Raw genomic sequence first — 6,521 nt, forward strand, 5'->3', positions numbered from 1 at the left:
ATGTAACAGTCTATGAGTCTACCTGCCTAACAACAAAGTATAGTCTAGCCACACCCTAGAACACAAGGACACATACTACAAAAGCTCACCAGCAACCCCTATTACACAAAGACAACTAACACATGGTGCCTAATGACAAACCGAGACCAATCCTTATACAAACACTCAAATCCACCAAAGTTTGACCAAAAGTCAAACGGGACAAAAAGTCAATTATCTAGTCAACAGTCGTGTCATGCCCTCCATTGGGTGCCCTGCGCCCACTATGGGACAAATATTCAGGCTCAGGTCGAAAACAGATGAGGATCAAATTTTTACAAAAATGCATCGCGCCCTTGTAAGATGCGTCATGCCCTAGCCAACTCAGAATTTCAAAATGGCTAAAGAGGCAGAGAATAACGAACCCTAGGGTTTTATGCTTCTTAAATAGGCCTAATTCCCCAGATAAGGCCACCAGCATAAAGGCTAGGGCACTTTGCGCCTCCCAAGTAAAACCCTAATTCTTAATGATTAAATTCTTCAAGTTTCGTCCCTTCAATCTCTCTGCCCCTTGTACTATAAAACCACAAATTGAAGAATGGAAAAACACCAAATGAAATAGGATGTTACAATTCTCCTCAATTGAAATAGATTTCTTCCTCAAAATCCATCCTGGCTAGAATTTCAAAATTTTACGCCCATATTTTACGACTTTACCCAAGGTTGTAGAACTCGCTACTCGGTACCTGCTCGGCCGACTGGGGAGTAGCGAGTACTCGGGAGTACTCGGGGAGTACTAGGATTCGGTAATTCATGTAGAAATATTTTTTAGAAAATTATATATGTCAAAATCATAAGTGAAAATCATAATTTGATTGAAATATATAACCAAAATTAGATACATGTGAATACATAAAAACTGAAATAGACATAATTGTCCCATTACGTGGATAATTACTGAAAATTTAAGATATATATGTAGTAATAATCACATGTTTGTGTTAAATAATAAATCATTAAGTGAATTATACATATTAATCTTGAAATTCTTGATTTTTTTCTCTTTTTATGACAATTTTGACCCTTTGACTGAGTTTGACCGATTTTGACCGAGTAGGCCCGAGTAAGACCGAGTATGCCCGAGTTTGACCGAGTTTGTCCGATTTTTGACCGAGTTTGATCGATTTTTGGCCGATTTTGACTAAATCCGAGTTTTTTGGCCGAGTTGACATTACTCGCCTCGGTGGAGGGCCGATTCCGAGTAATCGGCCGAGTAGGCCGAGTTTTGCAACACTGACTTTACCAAACTACTCACTAAATTGATGCATCCAACAAAGGACTCAAGAGACCTCTTAGAATCTAGGCAATGCCAACAAAACAAACCCAGTCACTTGAAATTACTCAACTGCAAACACGAGCTTCCTCCCCACCGACAATCTAATCAACTCCAACGAAACCACTCAAAGCAGGAAAACTCCCAATACCGAAAACACAAAACCAAGTCCGATGGAAGACTTCCGGAGACCAGAGATTCATTGGTCAGAAAGCCTCATAATCATACTCTAATACTGACATTTAATCTCCTGATATACTCATCCCATATTCTTATGACTAGAAACACTATCATACCATGCTAAAACGAGCAAACAAAATGTCCTAACCATAAAAAGCAAACTAATCTCCACTTTGGGAATTCATGATTGAGAAACCTCAAAAGTACAAATTTCTTATTGAAAAATAATCACTTGCCCTCCACTCCTACGAGAATAAAATGGATGAACCAAAATCTCTCGTCGCCTACAGACTTCATCCCAACTCAGGTTCGCAACCACCTAATAGGTCATCAAAAGACCTACTATGAACTCCATTCCTGGTAACTTAACTTATACGAAATGATTCTCATAAAAAAAAACAGGGATCCACTAAGAGAAAACTCAAAAATATTTGATGAACTGCCAAGATTACACACTCTCAATTCATTTATACATATGATTATAATATTTGATGAACTGCCAAGATTACACACTCTCGAAGAGAATACACAACACACCTAAGGCTGACTGTGTGCCTTCTTCATCACAACCTTAACCAAAGGGGAGACATACAATCAGACCCAACTAATTGATGAACCTCAGCCGCTTAAGAAATATTCTCCTAAATACCTAGAACAAGATCCCATGTCTTAAATAAAACTGAACAGGTCTCCATCAATGCACAACTAAACTGGTATAACTGCCAAATCCAAAGAACAAAAATTCCAAAATCACCTAATAATGTTGTCAGGATCCTGATCGTATCAACTGAAATACCAACCCTACCGACGTGACATGTCAAAATTAGACTCTATATAGACCCAAGGTTACACCTGAAATATAATAGTGTTTCTACAACATCAAAAGTTTCATTATCCTAAGACAATCGCCAAAGCGGAGCTTTCTAGAAACAACAATCCCACAACCAAACAACCAGGGGTACACACCCCTAGAAAACTAGATATACAACTGACAACACATTGAAAGTTCGACGCACCAACTGCTTCTTCAACTATTACTGTTTGAAACCATCGTACGACCCCAGATGTTGTAAAGGAACAACTCATACATCCCTGAATAAATAAATCTAACAACATCTTGCTCTACACACAATCTGAAAAATTCTTGAATTCTCCTTGAACATGAAGTGACTCCAACAGATCCTCGAGAAACACAATGAGAAAACTTCCTAGCCACAAGCTCTCTGATATTAGCGTACTTTCATTTTATCATTCCTTAATATGTATTATCCAAAACCTTTTCACACTCAAACTATAGATCTCTCTAACCCATGACACAGAAACACAAAATTGGAATGATTGTTGATCCACAAATCAAAATACTCAGTTCTACCCACTTAGAGTTTGAACCACCACCGATTGACGTCTTCAAACAACAAAGTCTAACATCCTGTTTTCAAGACGTTTTCATTTAGAAGTGGTGGACAAGGTTTGGGTATTAACAGGGTTAGAATCCTTGAAGAAGTCAGTTAATGGGCTCATTTGGAGGTGGTAGCTATATTGGATGTTTTGGGTATTCGGTTGTGACTTGAGCAAAAAGAGTATTTCGATAATTTGTCGATCAGGCTTTATCGAAAATGAATTTTAGATTCGGGATATCTGATGGAAATTATGAATTAATAATAGTGTTAAGCGTCTCGATGCCTTTCTATGGATATATGGATGGTCGAGATCGGAGTTATATCGAGTGAGTTATGGCATTCGGAAGAGTTAGGGTTTGGGGGAAAATCCTAGTACGTGGGGCAGAGTGGTACGCAGGGCGTACCAAGGAGAAAATGTCTACGCACGACATAGCTGGCAAGCACGCCCATTGTAGGTGCTAGGTTGAGTCGGGGTACACGGCCTCGTACGCGGGGCGTACAAGGAGGTACGTGGGGCGTACGTTGGTCAAAATAAAAACCCTAATTTTAGGGATGGACACTATATAAAGAACATAATGCCTCAAACATCAGCCTCCCTCTCACCCTTGGATAACTTTCACGAAACCCTAAACCTTCTTGTGTGTTCTTGGAGCTTAAAAGACCATCATAAGAGTGTTTTGGTGATTTTGAAGAAGGTGCTCACTCTTGAAGATTCATTGAAGAAGCTAGAGCCCTTAGATCCAAAACCTCATCAGCCTATGGCTCTCATTTGCGGTATAAAGTCTCAAACTTGGTGGTTATTTTCTTAGATCTCTTTTGGGTTGAGTTTATGGACTCTTTTGGTCCCATTGATGAAGTCCCTTGAGTCCATGTCATTTTTAGAGCTTAGAGTTGCCCTCTCAGTGTTATTTGGCACCTAGAATCATAAAGTTGTTATCTTGGAAGTCTTAATAGGTTCATGCAAGAGTTAAGACCATTTTCATGGAAGTAGAATGCCATTTTTGGAGTTTGGGCTTTTGTGGGTCATGTAAAGTCACCATGCTAGTGACTTTATGGGTTTAAACATTATTTGGGACTCAAATCTATATTTTGGACTTATGGCTTAAAGCATTGAGTGATTAATGGAAAACTGGGTTTAAGAGGGGCGTACGTTGGGCATACAAGCCATTACGCGCAGCGTACAAGCCATTAAGCAAGTACGTGTATGGTACCACTGAGTACGCCCTACATACTCTGTCTGAGTGGGATTGCATATTTGGGCTTTGGTTTGGGATGTCTTCTTGGGCCCCATTGCTGGTAACTGGTTAGGCCATCTAAGAAAGGGTGTCTTGGATTAGAGTTTAGTCGTGGGCTTTAGGGTAAGGCCCAAGTAAAGGTTTGGGACCAATTTGGAAAACTGGGTCATTAATGGACCTCTTTGGTCTTGGGCCTTGGTGGGCCCAATGAGTTGGGTCAGTAGTGAGCCTGGTTAGTTGGACCATCTATGGGGCATAGTGTTGAGGTGTAGCCTTGTAAAGTCCTTGATTATAGTGTTGGGTTGTCACACCCCCGAACCAGACAGCAGAAACGTCCAAGGGCTCGCGTGATTTAAATTGAATATCATCACAATGAATATACATGAAACATAACATAAACATCACCATGCATTAATACATTACAACTAACCTTGTTCATATCAAGTACATTGTCTAAATATTACATATCCATAACATAAATTTATTGAGAGTTTTCAAAATATAACATCCTAACGCACTTGATATTATTCTTCAACTTATCTGTTACCTGAGAATACAAGTCATTTTGAAAAATGTCAACACATGGAATGTTGGTGAGTTCATAAGTAGGGTTGATATGAAAATTTTTTGTGCAGTTTATAAAACGCAGAAAATCCGATATTTTCTGAAAAGACAATTGTTTATACTAACGTGTGAAGATCCATAGGTTTATGCATGAATGATTTCAAAGCGTGTATAAATGAGAATTTTGCATTATAGTTATTGAAAATACAAGTGAATGGTGTTGATTTCCTTGAAAAACCCGATGTTTTCAAATAATATAATATGATTGTTTCGAGTTATTATACCGTCACAACGAATGATTTTTGGATTCCCTTGATTACTCAGATAGTATTGGATTTATTATGTGATTCGTTATAACCATGCATAATAATGACTAGTTCGTCTGTCTTAGCATTCTAGTGAACGCTGGAATTGATCTTAAGATTTTGTCATCCTAGACTGGCCGAGTCTAACTATAGCGAACAGCTGAGGTGTGGGGGGGGGGGGGTCACCCCCGTATAGATCTATACACAAACTCTCGCTCTCCCTCCTGAAGACTTTGATTATAACTATAGACTACAACCAACACTTAAAGGTGTCGCCCGTTATTACTCACTTAGTCCAAACGAATTTGATTACCATTGATTAACGACCTGAAATTGTTTACTTGAATTGAAGGTAAGCCTAACAGACGAGGAGAAGAGGATTACAAGGTCCTACTAATTACGTATGTTATTTAAGGCTGTTAGGTATACGAAGGACGCATTGGCCCATTTCGCATATGATTTATTTGGACCTTACTAGCAATGCTAATGGGCCACTGAGGCCCAATAGCACGTAAAAGCCATCGAGGGTCCCTTAAGCATGTAATTGGGTCGCAGGAGGCCCAATAGACATGTATTATTATTGTTAGGCCCAAAAGTCATGTTAATGGGTCACGAAGGCCCAATAGACATGATTAGAATCTTTCAAGCCCAACAACTTAAATATTTACTTGTTTTAGGTATAGCATAATTGTCAAAAGGTCTGATTGTTCAATTGTTAAATCGCAAATGCACGAAGTTTGTCGATTGTTTATAACGATATTTGAAAATATATGTATATTTTTCATTCTATTTTCATAAGTTATAATTCGGTATTATTGACCCAAATATCTTAAGAATAAAATACTTGACTCAAAAATATTGGTTTGACCTAGTCAGCCCTTCTTTAATAAAAATGACAATCTTAGTCCCTTTTTATAAAAAAAAAATGACATTTTAGGCCCTTAAACTATTTTTCTTGACATTTTGGCCTATAGACTTATTTAAATAATGTTTTTAACCCAAAATTTACTTTTTGGCAGTTTCAGCCCCTTTAGTAAAAGATTTTCATTTAATGTCCAAACTTTTCGCAACTTTTACAATTTTGACCCAAAATTCAAAAAGTTTGCACTTTTGATCCTTTTTGGCAAAAAGGGTCATTTTAATCCCTGAAATAGATTTATTTACCCTTTTTCCCACTGTTTTGATAAATTTACCATTTTAATCCCTTAAAACACATTTTTTCGCAATTTTGGGCCTATGGGCCGAAAAGCCCAAAAACTTGGCCCATTAGGCTACAATTTACATTTCTAGGCCTTTGGAGAGTATAATATTCATAAAAACATCTATTTTAACTATTTTGACCCTTTTGGTCCTTATGAAAACCGTAAATGACAACCTTTAACCCAACTTTTGTTTATTTGACAAATATAGCCCAAAAATGAGTTTTATGTTGTAATATGTTTATTATAACCTTAGAGGGTAATTTTTCTTGACTTGTTTAATGTAAAATATCTTAGATCACGTATATTTTCCTCCTTGAGCTATA

The sequence above is a fragment of the Lactuca serriola genome, chromosome 3 (genome assembly GCF_051521515.1).
Source record: "Lactuca serriola cultivar US96UC23 chromosome 3, Lser_US96UC23_V15, whole genome shotgun sequence".
In the NCBI taxonomy this organism is placed as follows: Eukaryota; Viridiplantae; Streptophyta; class Magnoliopsida; order Asterales; family Asteraceae; genus Lactuca; species Lactuca serriola.